The following is a 25,220-nucleotide window of genomic DNA, read 5'->3' on the forward strand; positions in this document are numbered from 1 at the left end:
GGAGATGTTCTAATTTAAATTTAAATGTCACAACATCAGGTTCAGCTTGTTGAGAAATTTTTCCTGAATCTGAAATTTCCCCATCTGACAAAACCTCCCTCATGGCCACATCAGATTGGTGTGAGGGTATGACAGAACAATTATTATCAGCGCCCTCCTGCTCTTCAGTTTTTAAAACAGATCAATCGCGCTTTCTCTGATATGCAGGCATTTTGGATAAAATATTTGCTATGGAGTTATCCATTACAGCCGTCAATTGTTGCATGGTAATAAGCATTGGCGCGCTAGATGTACTAGGGGCCTCCTGCGTGGGCAAAACTGGTGTAGACACAGTAGGAGATGATGTAGTATCATGTCTACTCCCCTCATCTGAGGAATCATCTTGGGCAATTTCATTATCTGTGGCAGTACTGTCCTTACTTTATTTGGACGCTATGGCACAATTATCACACAAATTTAAATGGGGAGACACATTGGCTTTCATACATATAGAACATAGCTTATCCGAAGGCACAGACATGTTAAACAGGCTTAAACTTGTCAATAAAGCACAAAAAACGTTTTAAAACAAAACCGTTACTGTCTCTTTAAATTTTAAACAGAAACACTTTATTACTGAATATGTGAAAAAGTATGAAGGAATTGTTCAAAAATTACCAAAATTTCACCACAGTGTCTTAAAGCATTAAGAGTATTGCACACCAATTGTGACCTAACCAAGCCCAGAGGGGAATACGATACCAAATGACGCCTTCTAGAAACTTTTCCAGCTACTTTCAGATCCTCACACATGCATCTGCATGTCTTGCTCTCAAAAACAACTGCGCAGTAATGGCGCGAAAATGAGGCTCAGCCTACAACTGGGAAGGCCCTCCCTGACTGGAAAAGGTGTCTAACATAGTGCCTGCCGTTAAAAAACGTTCCCCAAGTTTATAAATGTGAATTATCAGCATAAACATGTATAAAATGTCCAAATAAAGCAATCGATTTAGCCCATAAAAGTGTCTACCAGTTTTATAGCCCATATTAAGCCCTTTATTCTGTTTGAGACTAAGAAAATGGCTTACCGGTCCCCATGAGGGGAAATGACAGCCTTCCAGCATTACATAGTCTTGTTAGAAATATGGCTAGTCATACCTTAAGCAGAAAAGTCTGCTCACTGTTTCCCCCAACTGAAGTTACTTCATCTCAACAGTCCTATGTGGAAACAGCAATCGATTTTAGTTACTGTCTGCTAAAATCATCTTCCTCTCACAAACAGAAATCTTCATCCTTTTCTGTTTCAGAGTAAATAGTACATACCAGCACTATTTTAAAATAACAAACACTTGATAGAAGAATAAAAAACTACATTTAAACACCAAAAAACTCTTAACCATCTCCGTGGAGATGTTGCCTGTGCAACAGCAAAGAGAATGACTGGGGTGGGTGGAGCCTAGGAGGGACTATATGGCCAGCTTTGCTGGGACTCTTTGCCATTTCCTGTTGGGGAAGAGATATTCCCACAAGTAAGGATGACGCTGTGGACCGGACACGGGGGGGGGGGGGTGTTAGTTAGGGGGGTGTTAGTGTTAGACTTAGCTTTGGGGTTAATCAATTTATTAGAATAGTGGTGAGCTCCAGTCGGCAGATTAGGGGTTAATAATTGAAGTTAGGTGTCGGCGATGTTAGGGAGGGCAGATTAGGGGTTAATACTATTTATTATAGGGTTAGTGAGGCGGATTAGGGGTTAATAACTTTATAATAATAGCGGTGCGGTCCGGTCGGCAGATTAGGGGTTAATAAGTGTAGGAAGGTGGAGGCGACATTGTGGGGGGCAGATTAGGGGTTAATAAATATAATATAGGGGTCGGCGATGTTAGGGCAGCAGATTAGGGGTACATAGGGATAATGTAAGTAGCGGCGGTTTACGGAGCGGCAGATTAGGGGTTAAAAATAATATGCAGGGGTCAGCGATGGCGTGGGCAGCAGAATAGGGGTTAATAAGTGTAAGGTTAGGGGTGTTTAGACTCGGGGTACATTTTAGGGTGTTAGGTGCAGACGTAGGAAGTGTTTCCCCATAGACAACAATGGGGCTGCGTTAGGAGCTGAACGCGGCTTTTTTGCAGGTGTTTTTTTTTCAGCTCAAACAGCCCCATTGTTGTCTATGGGGGAGCACGTTTTTGAGACTGGCCGCGTCCGTAAGCAACTCTGGTATCGAGAGTTGAAGTTGCGTTAAAAATGCTCTACGCTCCTTTTTTGGAGCCTAACGCAGCCATTCTGTGGACTCTCAATACCAGAGTTATTTTAAAGGTGCGGCCAGAAAAAAGCCAGCGTTAGCTTTTCGGGTCGTTACCGACAAAACTCTAAGCCGTCTGAGTCTTAGGGACTGTTTCTCTAAAATTTGTTGGTATGGAGTGAAATCGTAATGTCATCCCTTGCAAGAACCTGGAAGTCCTGGAGAAAGGTAGACTGCATCCTACAGAAAATAATGAAGCTATCTGAAAATGGAGAATCTTTCAGGAGAGAGCAAATGTGATATGTAGCACTCGGAACTAGCAGAAACATTATTTTTAAGCACATACAAATCATAGTACTTTGCCTTGTATTCACTTCTAGTTTTTTTTTCTGTTACTACAATCAGTGAATTCCCTTTTTTGAAACCCACCCGCTAGCTTACATTTGGTAAGATAAAATAGTGAGTTGTAATATGCCTAGAGAATTTGATGAGGCCTGTGAGAAAACTTTAAAAACTCAAGGAACTCCCCTATTCAGCGCCCTGCAAAATTAATTTTCACTAGAATTTCAATATTTAGTAATAATATGATTTTATTGCATAATTTCTACATTGATTTTAACAATGTACCTCCCTTAAAGGGACATTGTACACTAGATTTTTCTTTGCATAAATTTGTTGTACATGATCTATTTATATAACCCATTTGTGGGTGTTTTTCTAAAAATGTATAGTTTGGCTTATTATTAAACAACATGGTGCTGATTTTCAGACTCCTAAGCAAGCTCCAAAGTTTTAGATGTATACTGATATATACAGACTTCACATTGCTTCTGTTTGTATAATGGGTCTATTTATATGCAGGGGAGGGTCTGTTCTCTTTATACAAGTGTCTATTACATGAAGTTATATAAATTGGTGTATACTATTCCTTTAAAAACTAACGCCTAGATTTAGAGTTCTGCGTTAGCCGTCAAAAGCAGCGTTAAGGGCTCCTAACGCTGCTTTTTACCGCCCGCTGGTACGGTATTTAGAGTCAGCCAGGAAAGGGTCTAACGCTCACTTCCAAGCCGCGACTTTTCCATACTGCAGATCCCCTTACGCCAATTGCGTATCCTATCTTTTTAATGGGATCTTCCTAACGCTGGTATTTAGAGTCTTGGCTGAAGTGAGAGGTAGAGCCTCTACCGACAAGACTCCATCCGCAGAAAAAAGTCAGTAATTAAGAGCTTTCTGGGCTAACGCCGGTTTATAAAGCTCTTAACTACTGTGCTCTAAAGTACACTAGCACCCATAAACTACCTATGTACCCCTAAACCGAGGTCCCCCCACATCGCCGCCCCTCTAATAATTTTTTTTAACCCCTAATCTGCCGACCGCACACCGCCGCCACCTACATTATACCTATAAACCCCTAATCTGCTGCCCCTAACATCGCCGACACCTACATAATATTTATTAACCCCTAATCTGCCCCCCCAACGTCGCCGCTACCTACCTACACTTATTAACCCCTAATCTGCCGACCGGAGCTCGCCGCTACTCTAATAAATGTATTAACCCCTAAACCGCCTCACTCCCGCCTCAAAAACCCTATAATAAATAGTATTAACCCCTAATCTGCCCTCCCTAACATCGCCGACACCTAACTTCAAGTATTAAACCCTAATCTGCCGACCGGACCTCGCCGCTACTCTAATAAATGTATTAACCCCTAAAGCTAAGTCTAACCCTAACCCTAACACCCCCCTAAGCTAAATATAATTTTATTCTAACGAAATAAATTAACTCTTATTAACTAAAGTATTCCTATTTAAAGCTAAATACTTACCTGTAAAATAAACCCTAATATAGCTACAATATAACGAATAATTATATTGTAGCTATTTTAGGATTTATATTTATTTTACAGGCAACTTTGTATTTATTTTAACTAGGTACAATAGCTATTAAATAGTTATTTACTATTTAATAGCTACCTAGTTAAAATAATTACAAAATTACCTGTAAAATAAATCCTAACCTAAGTTACAATTAAACCTAACACTACACTATCAATAAATTAATTAAATCAATTAACTACAAGTACCTACAATTAAATAAACTAAACTAAATTACAAAAAAACCCCCACTAAATTACAAAAAATAAAAAAAGATTACAAGAATTTTAAGCTAATTACACCTACTCTAAGCCCCCTAATAAAATAACAAAGCCCCCCAAAATAAAAAAAATACCCTACCCTAATCTAAATTAAAAAAGTTAACAGCTCTATTACCTTACCAGCCCTTAAAAGGGCTTTTTGCGGGGCATGCCCCAAAGAAATCAGCTCTTTTGCCTGTAAAAAAACACAATACCACCCCCAACATTGCAACCCACCACCCACATACCCCTACTCTAACCCAAACCCCCCTTAAATAAACCTAACACTACCCCCCTGAAGATCTTCCTACCTTGAGTCGTCTTCACCCAACCGGGCCGAAGTCTTCATCCGATGGACCAAAAGAGGGCATCCGAAACGGCAGAAGTCTTCATCCTATCCGGGCAGAAGAGGACATCCGGACCGGTAGACATCTTCATCCAAGCGGCATCTTCTATCTTCATCCATCCAGAGTGGAGCGGAGCCATCTTCTTCCAGCCGACGCAGATCCATCCTCTTCTACTGACGCCTACTCACCGAATGAAGGTTCCTTTAAATGACATCATCCAAGATGGCGTCCCTCGAATTCTAGCAGCCAATAGGAATTAAGGTAGGAAAAATTGAATCAGCCAATCAGATTCAAGTTCAATCGGATTGGCTTATCCAATCAGATTGAGCTTGCATTCTATTGGCTGTTCCGATCAGCCAATAGAATGCGAGCTCAATCTGATTGGCTGATTGGATCATCCAATCCTATTGAACTTGAATCTAATTGGCTGATTCAATCAGCCAATCAGATTTTTCCTACCTTAATTCTGATTGGCTGATAGAATCCTATCAGCCAATCGGAATTCGAGGGACGCCATCTTGGATGACGTCATTTAAAGGAACCTTCATTCGGCGAGTAGCTGTCGGTAGAAGAGGATCGATCCGCATCAGCTGGAAGAAGATGGCTCCGCTCTGGATGGATGAAGATAGAAGATGCCGGTTGGATGAAGATGTCTACCGGTCCGGATGACCTCTTCTGCCCGGATAGGATGAAGACTTCTGCCGCTCCAGATGCCCTCTTTTGGTCCATCGGATGAAGACTTTGGCCCGGTTGGGTGAACACAATTCAAGGTAGGGAGATCTTCAGGGGGGTAGTGTAAGGTTTATTTAAGGGGGGTTTGGGTTAGAGTAGGGGTATGTGGGTGGTGGGTTGTAATGTTGGGGGGTGGTATTGTGTGTTTTTTTTACAGGCAAAAGAGCTGATTTCTTTGGGGCATGCCCCGCAAAAAGCCCTTTTAAGGGCTGGTAAGGTAATAGAGCTGTCAACGTTTTTAATTTAGATTAGGGTAGGATATTTTTTTATTTTGGGGGGCTTTGTTATTTTATTAGGGGGCTTAGAGTAGGTGTAATTAGCTTAAAATTCTTGTAATCTTTTTTTATTTTTTGTAATTTAGTGTTTGTTTTTTTTGTAATTTAGTTTAGTTTATTTAATTGTAGGTACTTGTAGTTAATTGATTTAATTAATTTATTGATAGTGTAGTGTTAGGTTTAATTGTAACTTAGGTTAGGATTTATTTTACAGGTAATTTTGTAATTATTATTATTATTTTTTTTTATTGAGGTTCAGAATAAGGCATACATAGAGTATAATAAACAAAACGTCACAATAAGAAATAACAGGTAGATTATAACATAGGTTTGAATAGAAACACAATGCATACCTGAAAAAATAATTCAAAATAATTTTGTGAAAGTACAATGCCTAGTATTCTGTATGCTCCCTAGATGGTAACAGAGGCCACTCTTGGACCTCAGCCAGTGGTATATAATCATATATAGGGGGCTATTTCAAATATAAAAGACCACTTTTGGATCTTAAAATGAGAACCTCTTTTTTAGGACTGTAGTAGAATGCTATAACTGATAACTGTGAAAAGGACACAATAAACTTGGTGCTAACACTTATTGCAGTGGCGTAGCATGGGTTGTCAGCGCCCAGGGCAAGGTAAGAATTGCGCCCCCCTAACCCATTAGCACTGACTGAGTCTCTTCCACCAGTACAGTAGGTAACACTGCAAACACTCAGACTGAAAATTGTCTGATCAATGTGACACATTGTATTGGGAACCCTTGATTACAAGCATCTCTTCTCATGTCATTACAGCTGAGTCTTGGCCCTTGGGTATACGTGCTGCCCTGCACTCTGTAACTTCATTATAACTTTTACATGCTATGGCTGATAGGATAAAGGGATGTCGGTGGCTATATTGACTACAAATTGTCACAATCACTACCTCACAATGCAGGATTAAACATACTAAGAGGAATGTTAAGACGGTCCAGCCCAGGAACACCCTGAAATTTGCAAACACTCAGACTGAAAATTGTCTGATCAATGTGACGCACTGCATTGGGAACCCTTGATTACCACAAGCATCTCTTCTCATGTCATTACAGCTGAGCCTTGGCCATAAGTGCTGCCCTGCACTCTATAACTTCATTATAACTTTTACATGCTATGGCTGATACATAGCATGTACAAGTTATAATGAAGTAAGTTACAGAGTGCAGGGCAGCACGTATTCCCAATGGCCAAGGCTCAGCTGTAATGACATGAGAAGAGATGCTTGTAATCAAGGTTTCCCAATGCAGTGCGTCACATTGATCAGACAATTTTCAGTCTGAGTGTTTGCAAATTTCAGGGTGTTCCTGGGCTGGACCGGGTTAACATTCCATTCCTCTTAGCATGTTTAATGGCTGCTTTGTGAGCTAGTGATAATTTGTAGTCAATATAGCCACCGACATCCCTTTATCCTCTCCTCCAGGCTCCCACATTACTTACCTTTTAAAGTCACGGGCGGGCACGACGCACTAGAGACAGTATTCCTCCACTTCTTGCTCCCTCGGTCCCTCCTGACCTGCGTGCTGGGAGTGGGAGGAGTCAGGACCCGACGTGCTAACTAGTGACGTAAACCGTAACGCTAGTCAGCAGGTAGCATTCGGACAGAGTCGGATTACACTTACAGGCGGCACAGACTCACAGACGACACTGACTGACAATTGAAGTTCACACTTGCTTGAGACTCAAGACAGAACAGCAGGGCGCCTGTTAGAATGTTTATTCTCCCTTTGCTTGCCAAGTTGCCAAAGCGTCGCTGGAGTCTGGGACTGACTGTCACAATCTACTATCTGGTGGAGGCCTTGCGCCCCCCATAATTATGCGCCCGGGGCAACTGCCCCTGTGCCCCCCCCCATGCTACGCCACTGACTTATTGTACAAACAAACTGGTTGGTTAATGAAAATATGCTTGCTATGGACAGGGGGTATAACTGTGGGCCTGGAGATCACAGTTATGACATGAGTGAATAAGGAGGATCAAAATTCCAAGTATATGGGCTTCAAAAGCTAGATGGTGTTTTGAAATTACTTAAGATTACTTAAGGGCTGAGTAACTACAAATCCGTATAACATATTAGCGAATGTGCAGTATTTCCCCATGAAACTAACCTGCTGACCCTAGTAACTATAAGAGAAATAAAAGTACCATGGTGTACTCCCCCCATTTCACTTGATAGGAGATTTACAACATGAGTCCTATCAATAGAGACTACTTCCCCCTGGCTAAAGATCTCAATTTCTGTGTGAGTAAAAGGAGAGATTAAATTGAGACTGTGGAGATCAATGAGGTTAAGTGGCTTTAAAGGATTGCTCAGGGTACATATTTACATCTCTTACCTAAAATAATGCATCAAAAGAGATATTCCCTGCTCCCAAGTTACACCTCATTGACATTAGTTAAGTTATACTGAATAGTCATAAGATAAAATTGAAAAACAAGCAATAAGCTATAACTGACAACATATAGTAGACTGAACCTCCTACGTTAACGTTAAAAGTCATAAGTATAAAAGTTAAGGAAGCCAGAAGCAACCCTTTGGATATATTTAATACTCAAACCTGTTATAAGTAGTATAAAACCTCATGAAGCTCAAAATAGTGTAATAGTTGATGGACCAGCCTTCGCTAAAATGCTGGATTATTGTGAGGTAATATTTATAGTAGAACATATAGAAAGCTAGAGCTTCAGAGTACAAATCTCAATATATGCGATGTCAGAACATAGAAAATACAAAACTTCAATAGATTCATATGCAATGACAATTAACAGGACAGTTAACCAGATACATAAACAACTATATGAAGATGCAGCAGGTTAATGGAATATAAGTACCCAGGAGAGAAACAGCATGTGCAATACTCAGTGTAAGCATAGTGTTCATATGCAAATATTCAGAAGTTTTTATATGCGTGGGACAGGGATATCAAGTATAGCTTGAAGTAGCGGTATACTCGAGAGTCACCTTACCGCTGACAGAAAAACAATATCTTTATCACACTATGCCATCAGCATCCACCTTCCATGACCGAGAGGTCTCAAAATTGCCCCTCCAGCACAACAGCAGAACGGAGGTCCTGGGTCCCAGGAGAGGCGAGATTGCAACTGTGACCACAATAGGGTTTTTGAGGCTGGAGTGAGGCGGTTTAGGGGTTAATACATTTATTAGAGTAGCGGCGAGCTCCGGTCGGCAGATTAGGGGTTAATAAGTGTAGGTAGGTAACGGCGACGTTGTGGGGGGGGGCAGATTAGGGGTTAATAAATATTATGTAGGTGTCGGCGATGTTGGGAGCAGCAGATTAGGGGTACATAGGGATAATGTAGGTTGCGGCGGTGTACGGAGCAGCAGATTAGGGGTTAATTGTGTAATGCAGGGGTCAGCGATAGTGGGGTCGGCAGATTAGGGGTTAATAAGTGTAAGGTTAGGGGTGTTTAGACTCGGGGTTCATGTTAGGGTGTTAGGTGCAGACTTAGAAAGTGTATCCCCATAGGAAACAATGGGGCTGTGTTGGGAGCTTAACGCTGCTTTTTTGCAGGTGTTAGGTTTTTTTTCAGCCCAAACTGCTCCATTGTTTCCTATGGGGGAATCGTGCACGAGCACGTTTTTCCAACTAGCCGCTACCGTATGCAACGCTGGTATTGAGAGTTGAAGTGGCGGTAAATATGCCTTTACGCTCCCTTTTTGGAGCCTAACGCAGCCCTTCAGAGAACTCTCAATACCAGCGTTATTTAAAAGGTGCGGGGGAAAAAAAGGAGCGTTAGCTATGCGGGTCTTTACCGACAAAACTCTGACGGCTAGATTTAGAGTTCGGCGGTAGCCGTCAAAACCAGCGTTAGAGGCTCCTAACGCTGGTTTTGGCCGCCCGCTGGTATTTGGAGTCAGTGATTAAAGGGTCTAACGCTCACTTTACAGCCGCGACTTTTCCATACCGCAGATCCCCCTACGCCATTTGCGTAGCCTATCTTTTCAATGGGATCTTTCTAACGCCGGTATTTAGAGTCGTTTCTGCAGTGAGCGTTAGAGCTCTAACGACAAGATTCCAGCCGCCTGAAAAAAGCAGGAGTTAAGAGCTTTCTGGCTAACGCCGGTTCATAAAGCTCTTAACTACTGTACCCTAAACTACACTAACACCCATAAACTACCTATGTACCCCTAAACCGAGGTCCCCCCACATCGCCGCCACTCGATTAAAATTTTTAACCCCTAATCTGCCGACCGCCACCTACGTTATACTTATGTACCCCTAATCTGCTGCCCCTAACCCCGCCGACCCCTATATTATATTTATTAACCCCTAACTTGCCCCACACAACGTCGCCGCAAGCTACTTAAAATAATTAACCCCTAATCTTCCGACCGCAAATCGCCGCCACCTACGTTATCCCTATGTACCCCTAATCTTCTGCCCCTAACATCGCCGACCCCTATGTTATATTTATTAACCCCTAATCTGCCCCCCACAACGTCGCCGACACCTACCTACACTTATTAACCCCTAATCTGCCGAGCGGACCTGAGCGCTACTATAATAAAGTTATTAACCCCTAATCCGCCTCACTAACCCTATCATAAATAGTATTAACCCCTAATCTGCCCTCCCTAACATCGCCGACACCTACCTTCAATTATTAACCCCTAATCTGCCGACCGGAGCTCACCGCTATTCTAATAAATGTATTAACCCCTAAAGCTAAGTCTAACCCTAACACTAACACCCCCCTAAGTTAAATATAATTTTTATCTAACGAAATAAATTAACTCTTATTAAATAAATGATTCCTATTTAAAGCTAAATACTTACCTGTAAAATACATCCTAATATAGCTACAATATAAATTACATTTATATTATAGCTATTTTAGGATTAATATTTATTTTACAGGTAACTTTGTAATTATTTTAACCAGGTACAATAGCTATTAAATAGTTAAGAACTATTTAATAGTTACCTAGTTAAAATAATTACAAATTTACCTGTAAAATAAATCCTAACCTAAGATATAATTAAACCTAACACTACCCTATCAATAAAATAATTAAATAAACTACCTACAATTACCTACAATTAACCTAACACTACACTATCAATAAATTAATTAAACACAATTGCTACAAATAAATACAATTAAATAAACTATCTAAAGTACAAAAAATAAAAAAGAACTAAGTTACAGAAAATAAAAAAATATTTACAAACATAAGAAAAATATTACAACAATTTTAAACTAATTACACCTACTCTAAGCCCCCTAATAAAATAACAAAGACCCCCAAAATAAAAAATTCCCTACCCTATTCTAAAATACAAAAATTACAAGCTCTTTTACCTTACCAGCCCTGAACAGGGCCCTTTGCGGGGCATGCCCCAAGAATTTCAGCTCTTTTGCCTGTAAAAAAAAACATACAATACCCCCCCCAACATTACAACCCACCACCCACATACCCCTAATCTAACCCAAACCCCCCTTAAATAAACCTAACACTAAGCCCCTGATGATCTTCCTACCTTGTCTTCACCATGCCAGGTTCACCGATCCGTCCTGGCTCCAAGATCTTCATCCAACCCAAGCAGGGGCTAGACATCCACTGAAGAAGTCCAGAAGAGGGTCCAAAGTCTTCCTCCTATCCGGCAAGAAGAGGACATCCGGACCGGCAAACATCTTCTCCAAGCGGCATCTTCTATGTTCTTCCATCCGATGACGACCGGCTCCATCTTGAAGACCTCCAGCGCGGATCCATCCTCTTCTTCCGACGACTAGACGACGAATGACGGTTCCTTTAAGGGACGTCATCCAAGATGGCGTCCCTCGAATTCCGATTGGCTGATAGGATTCTATCAGCCAATCGGAATTAAGGTAGGAATTTTCTGATTGGCTGATGGAATCAGCCAATCAGAATCAAGTTCAATCCGATTGGCTGATCCAATCAGCCAATCAGATTGAGCTCGCATTGTATTGGCTGATCGGAACAGCCAATAGAATGCGAGCTCAATCTGATTGGCTGATTGGATCAGCCAATCGGATTGAACTTGATTCTGATTGGCTGATTCCATCAGCCAATCAGAAAATTCCTACCTTAATTCCGATTGGCTGATAGAATCCTATCAGCCAATCGGAATTCGAGGGACGCCATCTTGGATGACGTCCCTTAAAGGAACCGTCATTCGTCGTCTAGTCGTCGGAAGAAGAGGATGGATCCGCGCTGGAGGTCTTCAAGATGGAGCCGGTCGTCATCGGATGGAAGAACATAGAAGATGCCGCTTGGAGAAGATGTTTGCCGGTCCGGATGTCCTCTTCTTGCCGGATAGGAGGAAGACTTTGGACCCTCTTCTGGACTTCTTCAGTGGATGTCTAGCCCCTGCTTGGGTTGGATGAAGATCTTGGAGCCAGGACGGATCGGTGAACCTGGCATGGTGAAGACAAGGTAGGAAGATCATCAGGGGCTTAGTGTTAGGTTTATTTAAGGGGGGTTTGGGTTAGATTAGGGGTATGTGGGTGGTGGGTTGTAATGTTGGGGGGGGGTATTGTATGTTTTTTTTTACAGGCAAAAGAGCTGAAATTCTTGGGGCATGCCCCGCAAAGGGCCCTGTTCAGGGCTGGTAAGGTAAAAGAGCTTGTAATTTTTGTATTTTAGAATAGGGTAGGGAATTTTTTATTTTGGGGGTCTTTGTTATTTTATTAGGGGGCTTAGAGTAGGTGTAATTAGTTTAAAATTGTTGTAATATTTTTCTTATGTTTGTAAATATTTTTTTATTTTCTGTAACTTAGTTCTTTTTTATTTTTTGTACTTTAGATAGTTTATTTAATTGTATTTATTTGTAGCAATTGTGTTTAATTAATTTATTGATAGTGTAGTGTTAGGTTAATTGTAGGTAATTGTAGGTAGTTTATTTAATTATTTTATTGATAGGGTAGTGTTAGGTTTAATTATAACTTAGGTTAGGATTTATTTTACAGGTAAATTTGTAATTATTTTAACTAGGTAACTATTAAATAGTTCTTAACTATTTAATAGCTATTGTACCTGGTTAAAATAAATACAAAGTTACCTGTAAAATAAATATTAATCCTAAAATAGCTATAATATAAATGTAATTTATATTGTAGCTATATTAGGATTTATTTTACAGGTAAGTATTTAGCTTTAAATAGGAATCATTTATTTAATAAGAGTTAATTTATTTTGTTAGATAAAAATTATATTTAACTTAGGGGGGTGTTAGTGTTAGGGTTAGACTTAGCTTTAGGGGTTAATACATTTATTAGAATAGCGGTGAGCTCCGGTCGGCAGATTAGGGGTTAATAATTGAAGGTAGGTGTCGGCGATGTTAGGGAGGGCAGATTAGGGGTTAATACTATTTATGATAGGGTTAGTGAGGCGGATTAGGGGTTAATAACTTTATTATAGTAGCGCTCAGGTCCGGTCGGCAGATTAGGGGTTAATAAGTGTAGGCAGGTGTCGGCGACGTTGTGGGGGGCAGATTAGGGGTTAATAAATATAACATAGGGGTCGGCGATGTTAGGGCAGCAGATTAGGGGTACATAGGGATAACGTAGGTGGCGGCGGTTTACGGAGCGGCAGATTAGGGGTTAAAAGTGTAATGCAGGGGTCAGCGATAGCGGGGGGCGGCAGATTAGGGGTTAATAAGTGTAATGTTAGGGGTGTTTAGACTCGGGGTACATGTTAGAGTGTTAGGTGCAGACGTAGGAAGTGTTTCCCCATAGGAAACAATGGGGCTGCGTTAGGAGCTGAACGCTGCTTTTTTGCAGGTGTTAGGTTTTTTTTCAGCTCAAACAGCCCCATTGTTTCCTATGGGAGAATCGTGCACGAGCACGTTTTTGAGGCCGGCCGCGTCCGTAAGCAACTCTGGTATCGAGAGTTGTATTTGCGGTAAAAATGCTCTACGCTCCTTTTTTGGAGCCTAACGCAGCATTTGTTTGAACTCTCGATACCAGAGTTAAATTTATGGTGCGGCCAGAAAAAAACCCGCGGAGCGTTAACAGCCCTTTTACCGCCAAACTCCAAATCTAGCCGTAAATCTAGCCGTTATTTTTTTATTGAACACTATTGCAATGTAGACATAGACAAAGCAAAACAATACCTAGCGCTGCTTCTTCTATCACCAAATAATTAGTAGTACGATTAGCACGTAGTGGTTACAAAATGATCAAATCAAGCATTGTATATACAGGTAAAACTCGAAAAATTAGAATATCGTGCAAAAGTTAATTTATTTCACTAATGCAACCTAAAAGGTGAAACTAATATATGAGAGAGATTCATTACATGCAAAGCAAGATAGTTCAAGCCGTGAATTGTCATAATTGTGATGATTATTGCTTACAGCTTATGAAAACCCCAAATCCACAATCACAGAGAATTAGAATATTACATGCAATCAATAAAACAAGGAATGTACATAGAACAATATCGGACCTCTGAAAAGTATAAGCATGCATACTGTATGTACTCAGTACTTGATTTGGGCCCCTTTTGCAGAAATTACTGCCTCAATGCGGCGTGGCATGGAAGCTATCAGCCTGTGGCACTGCTGAGGTGTTATGGAAGACCAGGATGCTTCAATAGCGGCCTTCAGCTCTTCTGCATTGTTCGGTCTCATGTCTCTCATCTTTCTCTTGGCAATTCCCCATAGATTCTCTATGGGGTTCAGGTCAGGCGATTTTGCTGGCCAATCAAGCACAGTAATCCCACGGTCATTGAACCAGGTTTTGGTGCTTTTGGCAGTGTGGGCAGGTGCCAAATCCTGCTGGAAAATGAAGTCAGCACCCACATAGAGCTTGTCTGTGGAAGATGGCTGCGTTGACCCTGGACTTAATAAAGCACAGTGGACCAACACCAGCAGATGACATGGAACCCCAAATCAACACAGACTGTGGAAACTTCACACTGGACTTCAAGCATCTTGCAATGTGTGCCTCTCCATTCTTCCTCCATACTCTGGGTCCTTGGTTTCCAAATGAGATGTAAAATTTGCTCTCATCAGAAAAGAGGACTTTGGACAACTGAGCAACAGACCAGTTCAGTTTTTCTTTAGCGTAGGTAAGTCGCTTCTGATGTTGTTTGTTGTTCAGGAGTGGCTTGACAAGAGGAATACGACATTTGAAGCCCATGTCCAGGATTCGTCTGTGTGTGGTGGCTCTTGATGTACTGACTCCAGCCTCAGTCCACTCCTTGTGAAAGTCCCCAACACTTTTGAATGGCCTTTTCCTGACAATCCTCTCCAGGCTGCGGTCATCCCTGCTGCTTGTGCACCTTTTTCTGCCACACTTTTCCCTTCCACATAACTTTCTATTAATGTGCTTTGATACAGCACTTTGCGAACATCCAACTTTGCAATTACCTTTTGAGGCTTTCCCTCCTTATGGAGGGTGTCAATGATGGTTTTCTGCACAACTGTCAGGTCAGCAGACTCTCCCATGATTGTGATTCCTACTGAACCAGACTGAGAGACCATTTAAAGGATCAGGAACCCTTTGCAGGTGTTATGGCTTAATTAGCTGATTAGAGCGGGACACTTTGAGCCTAGAATATTGCACCTTTTCACAATATTCTAATTTTCTGAGATTGTGTATTTGGGGTTTTCATGAGCTGTAAGCCATAATCATCACAATTATGACAAATCACGGCTTGAACTATCTTGCTTTGCATGTAACGAGTCTATCTCATATATTAGTTTCACCTTTTAGGTTGCATTAGTGAAATAAATGAACTTTCGCACACTATTCAAATTTTTCGAGTTTCACCTGTATTTAAACATAGACACAATAATACGTCAAATATGTAACATCCTTATAAAGATGTACCGTCTCTTTATAGGTGAATTGAGTAAGGTTTAAGTGCTTTAGATGCCATTTGGCAAGTGGTATCAGGGTTGTGAATCCTCCTGGGAATTAGTTCTGTTGTAAAATTGTATTTAGAGATCCAGTGATCTTGCTGCTCCTCGTCACAAATGACCCAATAACCATTTGATGCAAAGAACTGAAAAGAAAAAAGTAGGAGCGCAACAAAGGATCTATGTGCAGAGTTAAAACAAATGTATTAAAAGCCCCAAAGACACATAAGGTGGCTACTCACAATATATGTAATAAAAACACGCTCATCATAAATTTCCAAAGTCAGATAGTCATGACTTGTGTAGGATTATCCACAAACAGTTTCTAAAAGTTCCCTGTTGTATCCAATTGTTTCAAATGTATTCAATTGTAGAAGCAGTTCCAAAGGGTGGATATGGCCGACCCACTTCTACCCGTTGGAACCGCTTGCTTTGGGGCTTTTAATAAATTTGTTTTAACTCTGCACATAGATCCTGTGTTACGCTTCTCCTACTCTTTTCTTTTCACTATATTGCAATGTATTTGTCTCTCATTTACATGTGGAATATATGTTATGCCCCTTAGCAAAATACTGCACACAGTAATCAATGTATTTAATGTTGCATTTAGAGAATCCCATGAAGGATACCGTAGCACTGATCTTGTTTAGAGAAACTTACATGAGTGGAGGGCTTTAGAGACACAGGTCCTATTTAAACTGTTGTATCAATAATGCAAAGAACTTAAAGGGACAGTCTACTCCAGAATTGATATTGTTTAAAAATATAGATAATCCCTTTATTACCCATTCCCCAGTTTTGCATAACCAACACAGTTATATTAATATACTTTTTATCTCTGTGATTACCTTGTATCTAAGCCTTTGCAGACTGCCCATTTAAGTTATTTTGACAGACTTGCATTTTAGCCAATCAACGCCCTCTCATAAGTAATTCCATGGGTGTGCGAACAATGTTATCTATATGGCACACATGAACTAATGCTCTTTAGCTATTAAAAACTGTCAAATGCACTGAGATGAGAGACAGCCTTCAAGGGCTTAGAAATTAGCTTATGAGCCTACCTAGGTTTAGCTTTCAACAAAGAATACCAAGAGAACAAAGCAAATTTGATGATAAAAGTAAATTGGAAAATTGTTTAATATATTTTTATTTATGCAAATTATGACACTTAGGGAAGTCTCCCTAAGTGTGATGCGGGAATCCAGACGTGAACCCGTTGCTCAGTGTGCCTAGAGGGATATGGCTGCACCTCACTGACGAGGCCCACAATAGGCCGAAACGTACGTCTGGGGTTTTGCTATTTCTCTCGTTCAGAGAGGGATTGACTGGTATTTCAGGGCTGGACTGTACTGTGAAGTCAGGATCAGACTGATATGCTTCAGGAAAGTTCTTCTCTGTGAAAGACACATGTTGAGCAAAAAGAGGCTGCTTCTTGGGTGGTAACTAGCCACAGAACAAGCTATTAGGCTATTGTTTGTTCTCAGGTTGAGCGCTTCTCTCTTTTAATTTATGCAAATTATGACACTTAGGAAAGTCTCCCTAAGTGTGATGCGGGAATCCAGATGTGGACCCGTTGCTCAGTGTGCCTAGAGGGATATGGCTGCACCTCACTGACGAGGCCCACAATAGGGCGAAACGTACGTCTGGGGTTTTGCTGTTTCTCTAGTTCAGAGAGGGATTGACTGGTATTTCAGGGCTGGACTGTACTGTGAAGTCAGGATCAGACTGATATTCTTCAGGAAAGTTCTCTGTGAAAGGCACATGTTGTGCAAAAAGAGGCTGCTTCTTGGGTGGTAACTAGCCATAGAACAAGCTATTATGCTATTGTTCATTCTCAGGTTGAGCGCTTCTCTCTTTTTATTTATGCAAATTATGACCCTTAGGGAAGTCTCCCTAAGTGTGATGCGGGAATCCAGACGTGGACCCATTGCTCAGTGTGCCTAGAGGGATATGGCTGCACCTCACTGACGAGGGCCACAATAGGCCGAAACGTACGTCTGGGGTTTTGCTGTTTCTCTCGTTCAGAGAGGGATTGCCTGGTATTTCGGGGCTGGACTGTACTGTGAAGTCAGGATCAGACTGATATGCTTCAGGAAAGTTCTTCTCTGTGAAAGGCACATGTTGAGCAAAAAGAGGCTGCTTCATGGGTGGTAACTAGCCATAAAACAAGCTATATTGCTAATGTTCTTTCTCAGGTTGAACGCTTCTCTCTTTTTATTTATGCAAATTATGACACTTAGGGAAGTCTCCCTAAGTGTGATGCGGGAATCCAGACGTTGACCAGTTGCTCAGTGTGCCTAGAGAGATATGGCTGCACCTCACTGATAAGGCTCACAATAGGCCAAAACGTACGTCTGGGGTTTTGCTGTTTCTCTCGTTCAGAGAGGGATTGCCTGGTATTTCGGGCTGGACTGTACTGTGAAGTCAGGATCAGACTGATATGCTTCAGGAAAGTTCTTCTCTGTGAAAGGCACATGTTGAGCAAAAAGAGGCTGATTCTTGGGTGGTAACTAGCCATATAACAAGCTATTATGCTATTGTTCGTTCTCAGGTTGAGCGCTTCTCTTTTTATTTATGCAAATTATGACACTTAGGGAAGTCTCCCTAAGTGGGATGCGGGAATCCAGACGTGGACCCGTTGCTCAGTGTGCCTAGAGGGATATTGCTGCACCTCACTGATGAGGCCCACAGTAGGCCGAAACATATGTCTGGGGTTTTGCTGTTTCTCTCGTTCAGAGAGGAATTGCCTGGTATTTCGGGGCTGGACTGTACTGTGAAGTCAGGATCAGACTGATATGCTTCAGGAAAGTTCTTCTCTGTGAAAGGCACATGTTGAGCAAAAAGAGGCTGCTCAAGTTTCTCTATTTTTATTTATGCAAATTACACACAGTGCAGGCACCTGTGAGAGATTATTGTGGAATATTTGCCAATCTGAGGGATGCTGGAGGTGGGAGTTAAAAATCAACGAGATATTTACAACCAGAGAAGGCTGTGAATCTGGTATATACCACCTTCCGAATAGCGATACAATGCTATTAGCATAAATGACACCCCTACTCTTGTGAACCAATAGGAATCTTGCCACAGCCTTTAAAAAAGGTACGATAGTGACTTTAACACAATCTTGAAAAAGCCTCTGGTGAGGAGTGAAACGCGTTGACTGTGCTAACCTTTTACTACTAGTTATCTGCAACATTGTGGTATGATTGGAAGCCATCACCTTATTACAGCGTGTGCACATAGTGTTTCGAAGCCATCATCAGCTGTCTGTCAGCTAATCGCTACTAACACGTGAAACTCAGATGCTACGGAGTACCCGGATTTCCATCAGACACTGAATACCGCCATTCATCCAATACCTCTCATTCTAGACGCAGAGTGAGCGGTTTGAGGTACTTTCTACACCCCTACCAATTGGTGATTTCACACTATATCAAACTCGTTTTATTGTATTTGAGATGGTATTGTATGTGAGTGTCTTTTTAACTCTTGGACGTCCAGAGTGTGTTTTACTTCACATGTTATAATTTATATATATATATATATATATATATATATATATATATATATATATGCTCAGATCATTCCTCCATTTTCCAATATTAAATATTTTACTATTAGCCTATTATTTTGGTATTAAGTGTTTACTTCTGGAATCTGCTCATCTTTAGTAATATACATATTTGATACTTATAATAGACTAATTTGATAATAGATCATTGTCAACAATTTTTGATACTGTTATACACTATCCTCCATCGTTTTTGTAAGCACAAAATTAGATATAGGGGTAGATTTATCATGGTGCGGACATGATTTGCTATAGCGAATCATGTCCACCGCACATCGATAAATGCTGACAGAATACACTGTCGGCATTTATCATTGCACCAGCAGTTCTTGTGAACTGCTGGTGCAATACCACCCCCTCCAATCGGCCGCTAGCAGGGGGTGTCAATCAGCCCGATCGTATTCGATCAGGCGGATTGCTGTCCACCACCTCAGAGGTGGCGGACAAGTTAAGGAGCAGCGGTCTTAGGACCGCTGCTTCTTAACTTCCGCTTCAGCCGGAACTGAAGCAGAGTGGGTTGGAAGCAGTATCCGCTGCTTCATAAATCGACCCCATAGACACTGTCTATTTAGAGTGTATGCGCACTATTTAGACACAAACTCTGTCGAATTATAATTTGATTTATCCCTAGCTGTATAGCGCCAGTACTTTCCACTCCAGTTTTGAATAACCAACACGGCTATATTAATATACTTTTTACCTCTGTGATTACCTTGTATCTAAGCATTTGCAGACAGCCCCCTTATTTTAGTTCTTTTGACAGACTTGCATTTTAGCCAATCAGTGCTGTTTCATAAATTACTCCATGGGAGTGAGCACAATTTTTATCTATATGGCACCCATGCACTAGCGCTGTCTAGCTATGAAAAACTGTAAAAGAGCTCTGAGATAAGAGGTGGCCTTCAAAGGCTTAGAAATTATCATATGAGTCTGTCTAGGTTTAGCTTTCAACAAAGAATACCAAGAGAAAAAAGCATGCAAAAAAAATAAAAAATTGCATGCACTATCTGAATCATGAACGTTTAATTTTGACTAGACTGTCCCTTTAAACACATAATTATAAAAAAGTGTAACTCTCGAGGGGGCAGAGCGTGCGGGCGTGCTGAATGGCCGCACCAAACTAGAGCTCCTGCAGTGGCGTCGGCGGGATTCTCCCGTGGGCTCGACAAAAAGCACCAGTAATGCCTGAAACTGACTACTAACATCAGGTGAAGTGTCCGGAGGCCCTTCCAGTGTTTCCCAGGGGCTGTATTTCATGCGCAGCACTCGTTATTCGGATCGCGGCGGAGGCCGCACCTAAAGCCTGCTCTTTATTTGTGGGAGCTCAGTGCACGGCTATATAACCGGAGACTAGGAACAGCCTTTTACTCATACCGGAGAGCCCTTAAGTGTTGGCATCAATTTATTAAAGATCGGTAAGCAGTTTGTTAATGTGATGCAGACACTGTCCTGAAGACCTCCACAACATGCCTTAAACAGGCCATAGGTTTAAGTAGCTCCAAGCATTTAATATAGCACCATTATCACGCACATCAGGGGCATCATGAAAACACTATGATATCTACAGGGGTGCTCTGAATATCCTTTGAAAAAGAAGGGATTATCTCTTTTCATATATATATATATATATATACAATCTCACAAACAAGGACACGTGCACTATTGGGACGGCTGAAGGGATAACAATTCTCTGATCTTTACCTATATAAAAACAGACGTATCTATAAGTTACCAACATGGCGCAGCGCAGAATCAATAGAACAGATAAGAACCTAAAATCTAACACGGTGCCAGGCTCTGTAAATGCCTTTTTTAAAAGCACTGATAATAAAAAGAAGAAAACAGATCAACCCCAAATATATAGTGAAGATGAAGAGCTGTCAGATAACCCTGATGCCATACATATGCCAGCATCGCCTGCTAGCTCACATCCATGCACAGAAGATGGCTCTATCACACTAAAAGCGAGGAAGGCTCTTATCAACCAGGTTAAATCCTGCATTAAGTCTGAATGTGCTGCGCTGAAGAAAGATATCAATGAGCTAGGTAGCAGAGTTGAATTCTTAGAAGATAACAGGGAAGAAATTATTAATGAAATGTCTGATATGTCACATACTATAGAGGATCATCAAACGCAGATCTCTGACCTGGAAAAAAAAATAGATGATATAGAAAACCGGACCAGAAGGAACATTCTCCGTATACGTGGAGTTCCTGAATCTGTGAAGAGTGACAACATTCCAGAACATCTGCAAAATATATTCCAATCCCTAGCTATCTCCAATCAAAGAGTGATTGACCCTATACCCCTGGAGAGAGCACACAGGTCTCTACGGCCCAAACCCAGTGATAACCAGCCCCCAAGGGACATTATCGTATGTTTCTCAAGCTATAGGGATAGGGAGAAAATATTTCAACTGGCACGTACACAGCCCACTTTTTCGTTCATGGGCGCGAAAATTCAAATCTATCAAGATCTTTCTACCAGAACGCTCCTACTCAGAAAATAATTTGCCCCTTTCACCACCCACTTACGGTCACTTAAAATCCCCTACAGGTGGGGTTTTCCTGTATCCCTGCAAATTATCAAGAATGGGGCTCCTCCCCAGGGGATATAAATGACTTTTGTCAACTCTTAGACATTCCCGCTCCTGAGACCTCTCTTCCACAGTCTTCAAAATTATCAACGCCCTTATCAAAACCTCAGAGAAGACTCTGGTCTGAAGTTCTCAATAAGCAGCACCTCAAGAAGCAATGTATTGACTCCACTAGCAAGGTGGACCCGACTGGAAATGTGAGTATATGGTTACACACACCAATCATTGGGTGTTGGCTAAAGCTTATTCATACTGACTTTCTACATTTCTGAATGTTCAAACCACTTGACCAGGGATATTGCTCCTCAAAAAGCTTTACCCCTGGCTCTTCATAAGACTTTCAACCTTGAATAAGAGACATTTTCCTAACATGTTATAATGCATTGGTTATTTTGGCTCAAGTTCTGGGCTTTTGTTTAGAAGCTCCTGGTCTGTCGGGATATTATTATGATCCAAGAGTCCCATTTAAAAAAAACTAGTGAACCCTCTCTCTCAAAGCTCTATTATGATCAGCACTTTTTATGTTCAGGCCCGATAAAACATAATGGGGTATGTATTTCTTTTAGAAAAGGCACCTCATTTGAACTACTCAATAAATACCTACACAAAGAAGGACACTTTTTAATTCTATCTGGACTATACTTTGGCAGGCTCATTACTTTGGTTAATGTTTATGCACCCAACTGCCCCAAGCTCTTCTTCTTTCACAAGGTGGTCAATCAGATCATAGATATTTCAAGGGGCCCAATATTCCTTAGTGGTGACCTTAACTTCCCAATCAACCCTATACTAGACACATCCTTAGGCAGGTCTTATATTAAAAACTTATAGATAAGGTCCAATTGGCAAGCAATATGCACTATCCCTTTTTTTTGACACTTGGAGAACCACCCACTCAACCACAAGGGACTTTATGTTTTTCTCCAATCCCCAACGCTCCTACACACGACTTGACTATATCTTCTGTGAACAGCAAACACTTACTTCGCTCATAGACACCAGGCTCTATCATACCACTTGGTCAGATCATAGTATGGTCTGTTCCACGTTCTTATGGTCCTCTAAACCACGTTACCAACAACACTGGAAATTAAATGACCAAATTTTTCATGACCCCATAATACCACTGATCTGACTGAAAAAAAAAGAAGGAATTTTTCTCCTTTAATAACCTCACAGCAACTTCGGCAGTCAATAATTGGGAGGCATATAAATGCTATATAAGGGGGGTGATTATGGCCCCCACACATAAACAGCGTAAGCAGAGAGCAGCCCAATTTGCTACACTGACATCTGAGTTTAACACTTGCGAGAGCGCTTTAAAATGTAACCCTCAATCACAACTACTATTGCAAAGATCACAACAGGCCAGAGAAGCATTAAATCAATATTTAATTAAGAACGCACATATGAGAGCACTCACATCCCAATCTAAATTTTTTATTGAAAGTAATAAGGCAGGGCGCTTGTTGGCTAGATCTTTAAGGAAAAAGAGATACAGAACCTATATAGCTAAACTTACAGATTCTAGTGGGGTTACCCATACTAGTAATACTGAAATAGTAAATCAATTCGCACAGTACTATTCCACTTTGTATAATCTCCCAACCATAGACTCGGACACTAAGATTAGCTGCATAAATACTTACCTAGCACAAACCCGGCTTCCTACAATATCTGACACAGATAGCAAAGCATTAGACAAACAATTCTCCATACAAGAGATTTTATTAGCCATCAAGGATCTCCCTCAGGGTAAAGCCCCGGACCCCGTTGGTTTTACCCCTAAATTTTATCATCTGCTTAAATCCCTTATTGGCCTCCACCTGTTGGAAATGTACAATTCTTTCGACCAGTGTACTCAACTTCCATCAACGCTTTTGGAAGCCACAATTTCGGTGATTCCTAAGCCAGGCAAATCCCCAGATAAGGTATCTAACTACCGCCCTATATCTCTAATAAACATTGATATCAAATTATACACCAAATTGATAGCCAGGAGAATCAGCAAGCATCTTCCATCCCTTGTGCACACAGACCAGGTCGGTTTTATCCTGGGTAGGGAAGCCAAGGAGAACACCACTGGGTCCTACATACTCTGTTCTCTGCCTCAATCTCTATATCGCCCCTAGTCCTACTCTCCACAGACGCCGAGAAGGCCTTTGACAGGGTGGACTGGGATTTCCTTTGGTCCATTCTGTCAAAGTTCGGGTTTTCACAAGTACTGATCTCTCGTATAAAAACTCTTTATAGTAACCCAAGAGCATACGTTAATGCCAATAGTACCCTCTCCCAGAGGATCCTTATAAGCAATGGTACCCGTCAGGGATGCCCTCTCTCACCTTTGCTATTCGCCCTGGTGGTGGAAGCACTAGCAGCTCGGATAAGGAGCAACTCTCTTATACAAAGCGTCTCTTTTGGAGAGATCCAGCAAAAATGTTTGTTGTACGCGGACGATATTATATTTACGTTAAGCTCTCCTACCACTTCCCTGCCCGCTCTCCTAGGAGAGCTAGAGGAGTATAAACTGGTCTCTAACTTCTCTGTCAATATGGAAAATCAGTGATACTACCAGTGCACATTGATGCTGAAGAAACAATATCTTACAACTTGCACTTCTTTGCAGATAGCCAATAAGATTAGATATCTAGGAATAGATATATCTCCCAACTACACAGAATTATTTAATCTTAACTATGTTCCCCTCCAAATAGAAACTGACAAATCCCTGGAACTCTGGCATAAACAAGGCCATCTTTCCTGGATGGGGCGCGTTAACGCGATAAAAATGAAAATTCTCCCTAAATTCCTTTATCTATTTCAAGTACTTCCCTTAGACCTCCCACCGCAATTTCTTCTGAAACAACAAAAAAGATTTGACCAGTTAATTTGGTCAAATAAAAGACCCAGAGTGACTAGAGACACATTGTTCCTTAATAGAGAGGATGGCAACCTGGGAACCCCTAACCTGGTAAATTATTATAAAGCGTCCCATATGGCGCATGTTGTTGCTTGGAAACATTCCTCACCAGAGAAGCCCTGGGTGCAGATAGAAATTTTTCTAGCGGGTGGGATGAACCTGGGGGATCAATGCTGGATTCCGCACAGGTCGAGGTCCCCCGAGGTTTGGGTTAATTACTATACAGCGGCAACACTTCGCACATGGGACAAGTCATTGGTGGCTGATAGACTGATTTCCACTCAAATATCCCCTCTTTCTTCTCTGCTTAATAATCCCCTGATGCTAAAACCCCACACCATTCAAACTCCGTGGATTGCAGGTGTCCCCTCCAATGTACCAACAAACATATTACTACACAATGGGCTGATGAGATCCCAAGCGGAGATAGCCCAAATACTAGGTCCTCCATTTCACTTATGGTTTCCATACCTACAAGCCAGACATGCTATATTTTCCAGTCCAAATAAAACAGACCTCACTAGGCCTCTGACTCCC

This window comes from Bombina bombina, chromosome 6 (assembly GCF_027579735.1).
Source record: "Bombina bombina isolate aBomBom1 chromosome 6, aBomBom1.pri, whole genome shotgun sequence".
NCBI classification, from domain to species: domain Eukaryota; kingdom Metazoa; phylum Chordata; class Amphibia; order Anura; family Bombinatoridae; genus Bombina; species Bombina bombina.